The sequence below is a fragment of the Heterodontus francisci genome, chromosome 10 (genome assembly GCF_036365525.1).
Source record: "Heterodontus francisci isolate sHetFra1 chromosome 10, sHetFra1.hap1, whole genome shotgun sequence".
NCBI lineage: Eukaryota > Metazoa > Chordata > Chondrichthyes > Heterodontiformes > Heterodontidae > Heterodontus > Heterodontus francisci.
Genome location: NC_090380.1, coordinates 47,057,009 through 47,069,249, shown reverse-complemented (window position 1 = coordinate 47,069,249; position 12,241 = coordinate 47,057,009). Strand labels below are relative to the sequence as shown.

The window sequence follows — 12,241 nt, the reverse complement described above, 5'->3', positions numbered from 1 at the left end:
GTAGATGCTTCAGAAAAGGGTCTCGGAGCATGTCTGTTACAGGAAAGTAAACCAATTGGGTTCAGCTCTAAAAGTCTGTCACCCACTCAGGCGAACTATTCAAACATAGCATGAGAAGCATAGTTATTAGTGTTCAGTGTCACCAGATTCCATATGTACCTATTTGGCAAACACTCTGTTGTCGAAAGCTGATCACAAACCACTAGAAATGATTTGGCAAAAGCCAAGTCAACTCCAACGACTGCTCATCAAAGTACATGGGTACAATTGCAAGATCCGATATAAACCTGGAAACCTCATGGTAACATCTGACACATTGAACAGGCTACCCAACCCCAAGAAGCCAGAAGATGTACCGTTAGATGTCCAAGGGGACAAAGCAGATGTGGAACTAGAAGATGTGTACAACATTGACCTAATGCAATTTGGACAGAACAAACACAAGGAATTCCGAAGAGAGATTCCAGAGATACTGTCCTCAGGGCATTATGGCAGCTCATCATCAGTGAATGGCCAGATGCAATGTAAGAGGTTCCCAAAGACCTCAAAACCTTTCGGCCATATCGTGACGAATTAGGGATATCAACTGGAGTTATTTTCAAGGGCAGACAAGTATTAATACCAAAAGCACTTCATCAAGATATCCTTACCCAATTACATCAAGGTCACATGGGTATTGAGAAATCAAGATGACTTGCACATGAGACAGTTTATTGGCCAGGGATCAATAATGATATAGAACAAGGAGTGAGGATATGCGATGCATATCAGGAGCATCAGCCAGATCAACACAAAGAGCCTGTCCATCCTCAAGATGTTCCATCACATCCATGGTCAAGAATAGCGACAGACTTATTTACAGTCAGAGGTGATGACTTCTTACTTATTCCCAACGACTTCTCCAAATTTCTATCATTTACCAACTGAGGGATACATCAAGTACACCGGGAGCAAACACAATAAGTGCAGTTTACAGTCCTTTTGGTCCCTGGGAGGAGATAGTGTCAACAACATAGACAGTTCTAGCAACTACAGGCCAATCAGTTTAACATCAGTGGTGGGTAAGTAACAATAATCAAGGCAAAAAACAAATCTTGGAAAGGTTTGAGTTAACAATGAATAGCTGGCACGGATTTGTAAAATGCAGATCATGCTTGACTAATCTAACTGAATTTTTTGATGAAGTAACAGAGAGATTGATGAAGGGAATGCAGTACATGTTGTCTATATGGATTTTAAGAAAGTGTTTGATAAAGTATCACATAAAAAGCTGGCTAACAAAATTGAGACTCATGGAATAGGAGGGTCAGTGTCCAACTGGATAAAAAAAATGGCTCGAGGACAGAAAACAGCGAGTTGTGGTAAATGGTTGTTTTTCAGACTGTAGGATGGTAGACATTGGTGTTCCCCAAAGGTCATATAACTTTTACCTTGGAATACAGAGTAGAATTTCAAAATTTACCAATGATACCAAACTTGGAGGGGTTGCAAACAGTGAGGATCATACAAACTGCCTGCAACAGGTCATAGATAGGTTAGCAGAATGGGCGGACAAGTGGCAAAAAGAATTTAACAACAGAGAAGTGTGAGGTGATGCATTTTGGCAGAAGGAATAGGGATTGACAATATATACTTAATGGCACAGTTCTAAAGAGTGTGAAGGAACACAGGGGCCTGGGGGTGCATGTGCATCAATCTTTGAAGGTGGCGGAGAAAGTGGTTTGCAAAGCATATGGGATCTTGGGTTTCATAAATAGAGGCAGAGAAGTTATGCTGAACCTTTATAAAGCTCTGATTAAGCCCCAACTAGCATATTGCATCCAGTTCTGATCACCACACTTTAGGAAAGATGTGCGGGTCCTTGAGAGGGTACAGAGGAAGAAGAAATAGTTTGCCTGGAGAAGCAGTTGTAGTTCGATGTTGAGGTTAACAACCCATTCAACAGCTTCAGCTGATGCAGTGTGAATGGTTGTGAAGCCATCAGGAATGAATCTCTCAGGGCAAGAGTTCAACATGTGGACGATGTTCTGACCTGGATGGCTACAGTCACAATTTAAGCTGGTCCTCATGTTCCACTTGTGGAGCATGTAGCCATATCTTCCTTGGCCTGTCCTCAAGTGGTTGAGGGTTGTCCAGATTTTCCGTGGGAGGTAGAAACCTGGGACCTCACCACTTGGGTCAGTTACCAGGTTGCAGTTGGTAACGTTCGTCAACTAGGAGGTGCGCCATTGAGAGGTAGGGCTATTGTCTGTTTGTAGGGTGTCGAGTGTGTTCCAGTATGGGTTACGAGATTTCATGTGAGTGTGTGGGTTTTTCTGAGGTCCTGTATCAATGGGAGTGCTTTGTTAGTTGTCAGCCAGTGGTATTCTTTGAGGAGAATGTTTTCCCTGTGATCAGGAAGTTCAATGTGTGTTCACATAGGAAGCCACTCAAGCTGTGTTAGTCTCAATGTTCCAGGAATAATCCTCATGATTTTCCGGAGGTGGATATCTGCCATGTTTGCGTGGCGGCTCCTGAGCCAGGTTGAGCAGCAGTACCCTGCTTTTGGGTATTCTGAACTGGTTGAAGCCAACAGCTTTCCAAAAGACAACTCCTTGTCTGTCAGCAAGCACACAGAACAAAACATCAAAAAACACCCCTGCATCATCCATAGCAAGTGGTATATGTGGGATAGCAATTTCATCTAATTATTTCCAACTCCAAATCTTTTCTTTGCTCTGGGAAATCATACGAATAATTTACAACCCTGATTGAAGCAGCTACAGACACACCGTCTCCGCCAGGACATTCAGAGAAGTTCCCATTGTTTAGGGTCTTCACACTTCCCATTGTGATCTTACCAAATAAACATGGGCCACCCTTTGATTTGCAGTTGGTAACATTAGTCAACCAGGAGGTGTGCCATTGAGAGTTAGGCCATTGAGAGGTAGGGCTATTGTCTGTTTTTGGATGTTGAGTGTTGAGTTGGAGGGTGTTGAGTGTGTTCCAGCTTCTCAAACCAGGTGTTTTCATTTGTCTTGCATTAAAAAAAATTAATTCTTAAATTAAAATTTACCTCTAGATAATTAATACAAACCATGAACCAGGTGATCGTAACACAAAGAAAAACAGATTTAAGGTTTTGAGCAAGAGATGCAGGGTAATGTGAGGAAGAACATTTTTATGCAGCAAGTGGTAATGACCTGGAACTCATGGCCCACGAGGGTGGTGGAAGCAGAGACAAAAGGAAATTGGGTGGACGCTTGAAGGAAATAAACTTGCAGGGCAATGGGGATCGAGCAGGGGAGTGGGACTGACTGGATTGCTCTGCAGAGAGCTGGCATGGACTTGATAGACCGAATGGCCTCCTTCTATGCTGTAATTGACTCTATGACAAGTAGGAAAAGACCAGGGGGCCTAAATTGGGTGTGGGCCACACAATGCACAATTACCCCAGACCTGCTTAATGTGATGCAGGCAACATGCAAACTTCATGCTGCCTGTTCATTACCGTGATTGCTGAATGCGACCAGCACTAACCACGCTGCTGAGTAGCTACACGACTTAACAGGGGTCTCAAAACTGTGAGTGGCTAGCCCAAGTTAAAGCTAGTCTGCAATACATAAAGCCAACCTGCACCTCTTAAATGGGAAGTGCATATTGGCTGCAGCAGGTGGTAGAAGTCCTTGTGCAAATCAGTCTGACTTGGAAAAAGACTGAATAATGGCACAACATGGGAGAAAGCATGCTCCAAGGTACATGGGCACTACATTGTAGGCCTTGGTGGAGGAGGTAAGTGCTGTATCCACATCCTCCAGACATGCTGAGAAGGCAGTGGAAACAGATAGCAGTGGCTGTCAATGCTCTGCGGACTGGATGCAATGCTGCAAAAAGTTCAATGACCTCATACGAGTGGTCAAGGTCAGTGAAGGCATCTTCAAATCTCACTGCTTTTTCAACCTTGCTTCTAATTTCCACCCTTCTCTCACCTTTACGTGGCCCATCTCTGACAGTTCCCTTCCCTTCCTCGACTTCTCTGTCTCCATCTCTGAGGATAGGCTGTCTACTAATATTCATTATAAGCCCACCAACTCCCACAGCTACCTTGACTACACTTCTTCACACCCTGTCTCCTGTAAGGACTCCATTCCATTCTCCCAGTTTCTCCGTCTCCGACACATCTGCTCTGATGATGCAACCTTCCAGGACAGTGCTTCTGATATGTCTTCCATTTTCCTCAACCGAGGATACCCCCCCCAGTGTGGGTGACAGGACCCTCAACCATGTCCGGCCCATTTCCCGCACCTCTATCCTCGCCCCCGAATCGCGACAGGGTTCCCCTTGTCCTCACTTTCCACCCCACTAGCCTCCACATCCAAAGGATCCTCCTCCACCATTTCCGCCACCTCCAGCGTGATGCCACAACCAAATGCATCTTCCCCTCCCCCCCCCCGTCAACATTCCAAAGGGATCATTCCCTCCGCGACACCCTGGTCCACTCCTCCATTATCCCAACCACCTCGTCCCCTTCCCACAGCACTTTCCCCTGCAATCGCAGGAGGTCTAATACCTGCCCGTTTACTTCCACTATCCAAGGCCCCAAACACTCCTTTCAGGTGAAGCAGCGCCTTACTTGTCCTTCTTTCAATTTAGTATACTGTATTTGCTGCTCACAATGTGATCTCCTCTACACTGGGGAGACCAAACGCAGACTGGGTGACCGCTTTGTGGAACACCTCCGCTCAGTCCGAAAACATGACCCCGAGCTTCCGGTTGCTTGCCATTTCAACACACACCCCTGCTCTCATGCTCACATCTCTGTCCTGGGATTGCTGCAGTGTTCCAATGAACATCAACACAAGCTCGAGGAACAGCACCTCATTTACCGATTAAGCACACTACAGCCTGCCGGACTGAACATTGAGTTCAATAATTTCAGAGCATGACAGGCCCCCCTTTTTATTTTTATTTTTAGTTATTTTTTTCTTTTTTCTTTTTTATTTGTTTATTTTATTTTAGTTTGTTTCTACTGTGTCTACCCAGTGTTTTTTTTTTCATATTTGTGCTTGGGGCCAGGCGGTTCAGTTTTCTGTCAATTAACACCCTCTTTGTACTAACGCTTTGTCTTTCACCACACCATTAACATACCGTTTGCCTTTGCTCCATGACCTTCTGTTAAGTTATTCTCTGTGACCTTGTCCTATTGACACCTTCTCTTTTGTTATCTCTTGCCTCACCCCCGCTTTACTTGCTTAAAACCGATCGTATTTCTAATATTTGCCAGTTCTGATGAAGGGTCACTGACCTGAAACGTTAACTCTGCTTCTCTCTCCACAGATGCTGCCAGACCTGCTGAATAATTCCAGCATTTCTTGTTTTTATTTCAAGTGGCATATTCCCACCTCCTGCACCACCTGTTTCACACATTGCTCAATGCACCACAGCCCCATCACTCCTCTACCAACACTCTTTCTCAATCATGACTCAGACCTCACATTTATAACTTCACCACATCCTCACACACTTAGCTCTGCTGCAAGCCTCACACTCACATCTCACAGCTTGCATGCACAGACAGCTATTCATCCATGACAGCCAGATCACCCAAATATATTACACCACAATCACTGACACACTTTCCTCGCTCTTGCAGGACAAGATAGCGCACAACTAAAGGCAGCAGGAACTAACCTGCAGGGGACATACACGGCTACATGACTTTACCCGAATGGAGGAGACAATGCTCACCATCATTGGACTGGTCACTGCCAGCGGCAGAGCTGAAACTATTGAAGATGACGGTATCCTCCTACCAGATCCTCCTCCTCACATCTCATTTCCCCCTCACCCACAATCACTTTGACTTACAAGATGCAAATAGGCTAAGCATGCAGTTCTTGCTTTGCCCCACATCCCTTCACTACAACCCAACCCTTGTGCTTTTCTCCTTTCAGAGACCCAGGAACTGCACCCTGGCCAGGCAGTGGTCGAAGAGCAACAGGTGGAAGAGCAGGAAGACAGTGATAATGAAGAAACACTATCACTTGATATAAAACTCACAGCCACCAGCTCAAATAGTGAAACTGCACGTAATTTAGAGGACAGCAGAGAGGTGAGATCTTCGTGTGTGTTGGAATATCGGGCATGAGTAGCCTGCAGGTGCAAGACTTTTACAAGTGCCAGTTCACTGCAGAGGCACATGAGTTCTGCTGCAGAGGACTCAGACGAGGACTTCAATGGGGAAGCTTATAAGAAGGAGGTTAATGGGTCTTCACAACAAAAATACTTGGGCTTTGACAGGCCTGTCAGAAAGCCTCCGTGAAATGTCAAGGAGCATGGAGGAGTCTGACACCAATTTGGCACACAGCTTTCCACAGAGCTTGAAGCCCATCCATTCCAGCATGGAAGTGGTGGGCAACTCCATTAGCACAGTTGTGGACCCAACTATCACAGAAACACAAAATTGCTACAGCACAGGAGGAGGCCATTCGGCCCATCATGTCCGCACCGGCCCTCCAAATGAGCCCACCTTCTCCCCATAACCCTGCACATTCTTCCTTTTCATATAACTGTCTAATTCCCTTTTGAATGCTTCAGTTGAACCTGCCTCCACCACACTCTTAGGCAGTGCATTCCAGACCTTAACCACTCGCTGCGTGAAAACGTTTTTCCTCGTGTCGCTTTTGCTTCATTTACCAATTACTTTAAATCTGTGTCCTCTCGTTCTCGATTCTTCCACGAGTGGGAACAGTTTCTCCCTATCTAAACTGTCAAGATCCCTCATGATTTTGAATACCTCTATCAAATCACCTCTCAGCCTTCTCTTCTCCAAGAAAAACAGTCCTAACTTCTCCAATCTATCTTAATAACTGAAATTCCTCATTCCTGGAACCATTCTCATGAATCTTTGCTCCACCTTCTTTCATGCCTTCACATCCATCCTAAAGTGCGGCACCCAGAACTAGACCCAATACTCCAGCTGAGGCCGAACTAATGTCTTACACAAGTTCAACATAACTTCCTTGCTCTTGTATAAAAGCAAAATACTGCAGATGCTGGAAATCTGAAATAAAAACAAGAAATTCTGGAAATACTCAGCAAGTCTGGCAGCATCTGTGGAGAGAGAAGGAGAGTTAACGTTTCAGGTCAGTGACCCTTCTTCAGAACGCCTTCATCAGAAGGGTCACTGACCTGAAACGTTAACAGATTTCATTGCAGCAGAAGCAGAGCAACCCAAAGTCTGAGTGCTGCAGTGGAAGCTCAGGCTGAGATCATGCAAAGTTAATTTGCTGCCTTGCAAACTCAGACTGCCGCCATCATGGCTGTGGATTACAGTGTATAAAGGGGCTTGCAGCACACCACAGCAGTTCAACAGTCCGTCCTCCAACAGATGACTAGGATTGATGAGGTGCAACACCAGGGGAGTGTGAGTAGTTCCATGAAGCACAGGTCTGCTGTCTTCTCTCATGAAGACAGCATTCATGCTCTCACCCCTGCCACTGTGCCACTTCCCTTGCAGTTGCCCATCAGCCAGGCAGACCAGAATGCAGCTGTCCATACCGAGTTGGTTCAGTCTGAAGCTGGGCCTTCTAGGGCCAGAGCTGCTCAAAGTTATCCTCCCAGGCCATCTGCAGTCACCTCCACTGAAAGTCAGCAGCCTTCCACCAGCCATGCTGCAGTCACTGGGTTAGCACTGCATAGGAGTAGCAGGGCAGGCAAAGGTACACAGTAGACAGGTACTAAGAGACTGAGCAAGAGTGAATAGCTGACGTCTGTATGAAACATGGCATGGTTTGATTTATAAATTTGATTTGGAATTTTTCTTGTGGTGACTTTTATTTTTTCCATTGTGGCCAAGCGGGTGCTGTGATGGTCAGTGACAGAGGGATGGTATGGGGTGGCACTGTTGGTGAATGAGGAATTAGGTTTGAATTTATTGGTATCGTAGTTGGGGTGAATTGGGCAGTCCGGCTAGAAAGGGGGTGTCTCCTCTCTTCTTCTTTCCCCTCCTCCTGCTCCTCTGCTGCTTGCCATACAGCTGGTGGCAGGGTTGTGCCCTCAAGATGGCGAGATTGAGTAGCATGCAGCAGACTACCATGAATCTTGACACCTGCTCTGCTGAGTCCTGCAGGACTCCTCCAGAGTGGTCCAGGCAGCTGAAGCATTGTTGCAGCATGCCAATGGTCTGCCCATCACATTTTGTGTGGCAACAAGGCCTTCATTGTATGCATCCTGTCCAAGTGTGCATGGGTTGCGGACAGTCGTCATGAACCATCTCATCAGCTAATAGGCCTCATCACTCAGTAGCCACAGGCTTGTTGTGGTGGCTGAAATGTAGATGGCACAGCAGACTGCTGCAGGATGAAGGGATCATGACTGCTGACAGAACAGCAGGCATTGACTTGCATGATTCTTTGCATAATGGCCACACACAATGTTCCCACTAAGCTGCACGAGTGCACAGCCACACAGTGGCCTGGAATGTACTGCACAGGCCTTGTTCTGTGTGCACAGCTGGGTAAAAAAATTTAAAGGGACCACGCACTCAAAAAAAGGGCCGTGCACAGCCACTAAATTTTAAAGGGAACATTGGTCATACACCAACTGGATATTGAGGAGTAAAATCCCTTTCAGTTGTGGGACATCTGAGAGATGATATTTAGCACCCACAAAATTATGTGTGTGGAGTCAATGGCACCATGCACCATGAGGAAACCTGCAATCCTTGTGAAGCTGTGTGCTCACTCTACCTGCTGCTTTCTGGCAAGAGAAAATGAAATGCAGCTAGCTCTCATTGAATATAGAGCCTCAGTGACCACCCTTATGCAACAGTGGATGACAAACTGCGAGATGTTGCATGTACGCTGTTACAACCAAAGTGAGAGGAGTGCACTGTTTTTTCTAGTTCCACTTCTCCACAGGTGACAGCATATATTTAAATGTTTATCCAATTATCGATATGGTCCATCAGAGAATCTATTTTTATCCCAGAATAAAATGCACCAACCAGGTTTCTCTAATTAACAACAAAATTATCAGATTATAAAACAAGACTTAACCAGTAACGAAGCAAAGAATTAACACACAGATTGAAATCTGAAAGTTCCCTTTTACCATAGCCCCTCACACACACACACCGGTTAACTGAAAAATAGAGATTTTCTCTTGGGAGCTCTGTTACAAAAAAAAAGACAAAAGGAATACTTAGGCCAAATACTTGCTCATTCTTGAAGAAAAAGAGAAGATATGGAAAGATGTCAGTTGTCCCTTTTTGGTTTGGCATCCCAAATATGCATAGATGGCTGTCACTGGGATCTTTCTAGAACAGTTCTTTTCAGACGATGTTGAAGATCAGTTTGGCAGGCATTCCAGGAGAAAGGTGGCAACAGTGGTTTCTGGCAGGCCTTTCAAAAGGAATGCAGCATCAATTTCTCTATTTCTTACACTCGCATCTAAGAGCTTCTCAAAGAGATGGAAAAGCTGGCAGGCTTTCCAAAGAGATGGAAAAAGGCTGAGCTGGGATTTTGTCCTTGGCAGGTTGATTCTTAAACTCCTTTCAAAACACTGTTCAAACCCCAACTGACTGTCCAAAGTGAAACCAAAAACAATCTCAAGGGTCAAGCCTCCTGATCCCTATAAATCTTGGCCTGTCACTTCTCCGTAAACATCTCCCCAAGTCAAAAAGCCCCTACTGGGAGTAGTGCCACTACTGTGACTGCACCCAGCTAGGACCAGCAACAATGGAGGAGGCCCCAGAAAAGTTAAGTGGGGATTGGGCCTTGCCAGGAACAATCAGCTGGGCCCCAGCGAGAGAGATGGGGTCAGAATGTAGGGCAGGGGGCTGTTGTTTTAGGGAGAGCGACCTGTTCTTCTGGGGGGCTCTCCAGGGGTCACAGGGTGCCCGATCAGGAGTCCCCCTCCACCCCAGCCCGTAAGGAGGCCACCAGGTATTATTTGGCACCTCCTCAGGTGTTGCCTGTCTGCCACTGGTAAGATGCCAGTGGCGGTGAGAGGAGACCCCTTAAGTGGCAATTAATTGGCCACTTAAAGGCCACATTTGGCGTGGGGCAGGTGGGCCATTTGCCAGCTCCCTTGCTGCTAGTAAAACACCAGCAGGACAGGTAGGTGATGGGAATGGCAAGCCCTGCCTCCCAGCCCGCTCACGGGCCTAAGTCTCTGTATTTGACTGCCCTTGTCTACGGTCTTCATCCTTGCACTTACTGACCATATATACAACACCTGCCCAGGTCATGAACAGTAGTGAGCCTACGACTGATGGCTGGGGACCCCTCCCTTCTGTCTGCTTTCTTGGACTGCTCTTTTCTCCCCATTTGCGCTGTTGTACTTTTACATTGCCCATTATCCAAATCTTTTTTATAGCCCCAGTTGTACTATATTTTTAAATGCCCCTCTTCGATTGTTTCCTGCTTCCCTGAGGAGCCCGATTTGTGCTGATTTTTCATTTAAAATGTATCTGCTGCACACCCGAGTTAGGCTCTTTTTTTCCTTTTTTACCTACGTTCCTTTAATTCATATCCTGTCTTTTATAATCAGCTCTGTTGTTCCCGGTGCACATTATTTAGACTTACTATAAAATGACTTTTTGAGCGCTCAACATGTGTTGTACTTCGCAGGATATTGATGTTTTCCATCAACAATTTGCACAAACTTAACATATAAATATAAAACTTCAGTTATATATTGAATAACAAATTGAGAATTTACAGCATTAAAAATGTTTTTGCATCCATTCTTAATCTACAGTCAGTTCCCTATCAATTCAGGTCTTGGACTACTGCAGACCATGTATATTGTACTGCGAAATAGAATTTGCAGCTTTGGTTAACTGGTCTGTCCATTCTTGTAACACTTATTGTTAAACTACATGCCCGCACAATTTGAAATATCTCTAGGGAAGGACTTTAAACATAAATAGCCAGGAAAGCCTAAATTAAAAATACATAAGGCTACCATGTTTATTTAAGAGCTCCATATGAACAGCTTATAAAATTGGAAGTCTCAAAACCAAAGCGAGCGGAACCAAAGATAGGCATACAAAAGCATTGTTTTAAAATATATTGGCAGAAAGTTCATTTTGGGCTGTCGTACAGAACAGGCAATAGCAAATCGATAGCCCATTTGGCACTCTGCTTGATTTATTTCCCATTGACTTCAATGGAGAGGCAAATAGGTGAGACTGTAACATGGACTACCAATTAGTTATTGCCCAAGATTAATTTTCTGACTACATATTTTAAAACTGTGCCCAAGATCAACTGATACCCCTATGTTCCTTTGTGTATATTAATGCCAGATTATTTTCAGTAGAATCCTATTAATTCTTTATCTAATTACCTTATGTTTCAAAGTCAGTTCACAACTGCATGCACTCTATTTTTTTCCTTCCACATATTTCACTATTTTATTCTTCCTACCCTTCCTTAATCTTTCCATAATATTCCAGTCAGATGTAAACACTCAGAGCTGCTTTCTAATCGGCAACGTAATCAAAATTTCCACTAAACCACAGCAGCAGTCACTGTGAAGATTGACTGATTTATTTTGTGGATCTAATACAACACATTTCACTTGAATATCTCTCAGAGGAAATCATTACTTTAGAATGAAAATACCATTTACTACATCACACTTGCTGTCATTCTTTAGGCTGTTATTCAAAAGTGATCATAAGAGTCCACTATGCTTGGTTATATTGAGAACAGGATAATTTAATATAGTTCTGGAAGAGTTAAGGCTTAAAACTCCTCTTCCAATTCCATTTCTGTACTGTACAACTATCATTTATTTTGTTGGGGTATTGTTTATATGTTATCTCATCTACCTGTTAAGAAGAAATACAAGGACCCCTGTGAAAGATGCACAACTGATTTCTGATAAATGATATGGTTACCATGACAACAAAATACACAGCAGGGCCTACCAGGAAATCAAAATACAATCTCAAAAATCTGAAGCAAATCACAAACAACAAAAAGCAATTTTTAGTGCATGTAGAAACATTCTTAAAGTATTACTGAATATTTAAATTTCTTTTTTTAGTCATAGGCATGAATATCTAGCCAGATATGCAAATCACTCCTGGGCCTCTGCCAGGATCACTTCACAACCACTAGAAATTCTGTGCAAACAGCCTCAAGCAATTTGTCTTATTTTCATTCTCACCTTTGGGGAAAGCACCTAGTCCTTGCTTCGCACCTCCTTGCCCTAAAATCAGGACACCGGCATGTGGACAAAATATCAA

General features: G+C 44.4%; 1 protein-coding gene across 5 annotated transcripts in view; it reads right to left on the bottom strand.

The window, feature by feature from the left end:
• The window catches only part of dmd (dystrophin), a 1,950,296-nt gene that overhangs the window by 1,472,498 nt on the left and 465,557 nt on the right, over positions 1 to 12,241 (bottom strand). The gene's annotated exons all lie outside the window — the stretch shown is intronic.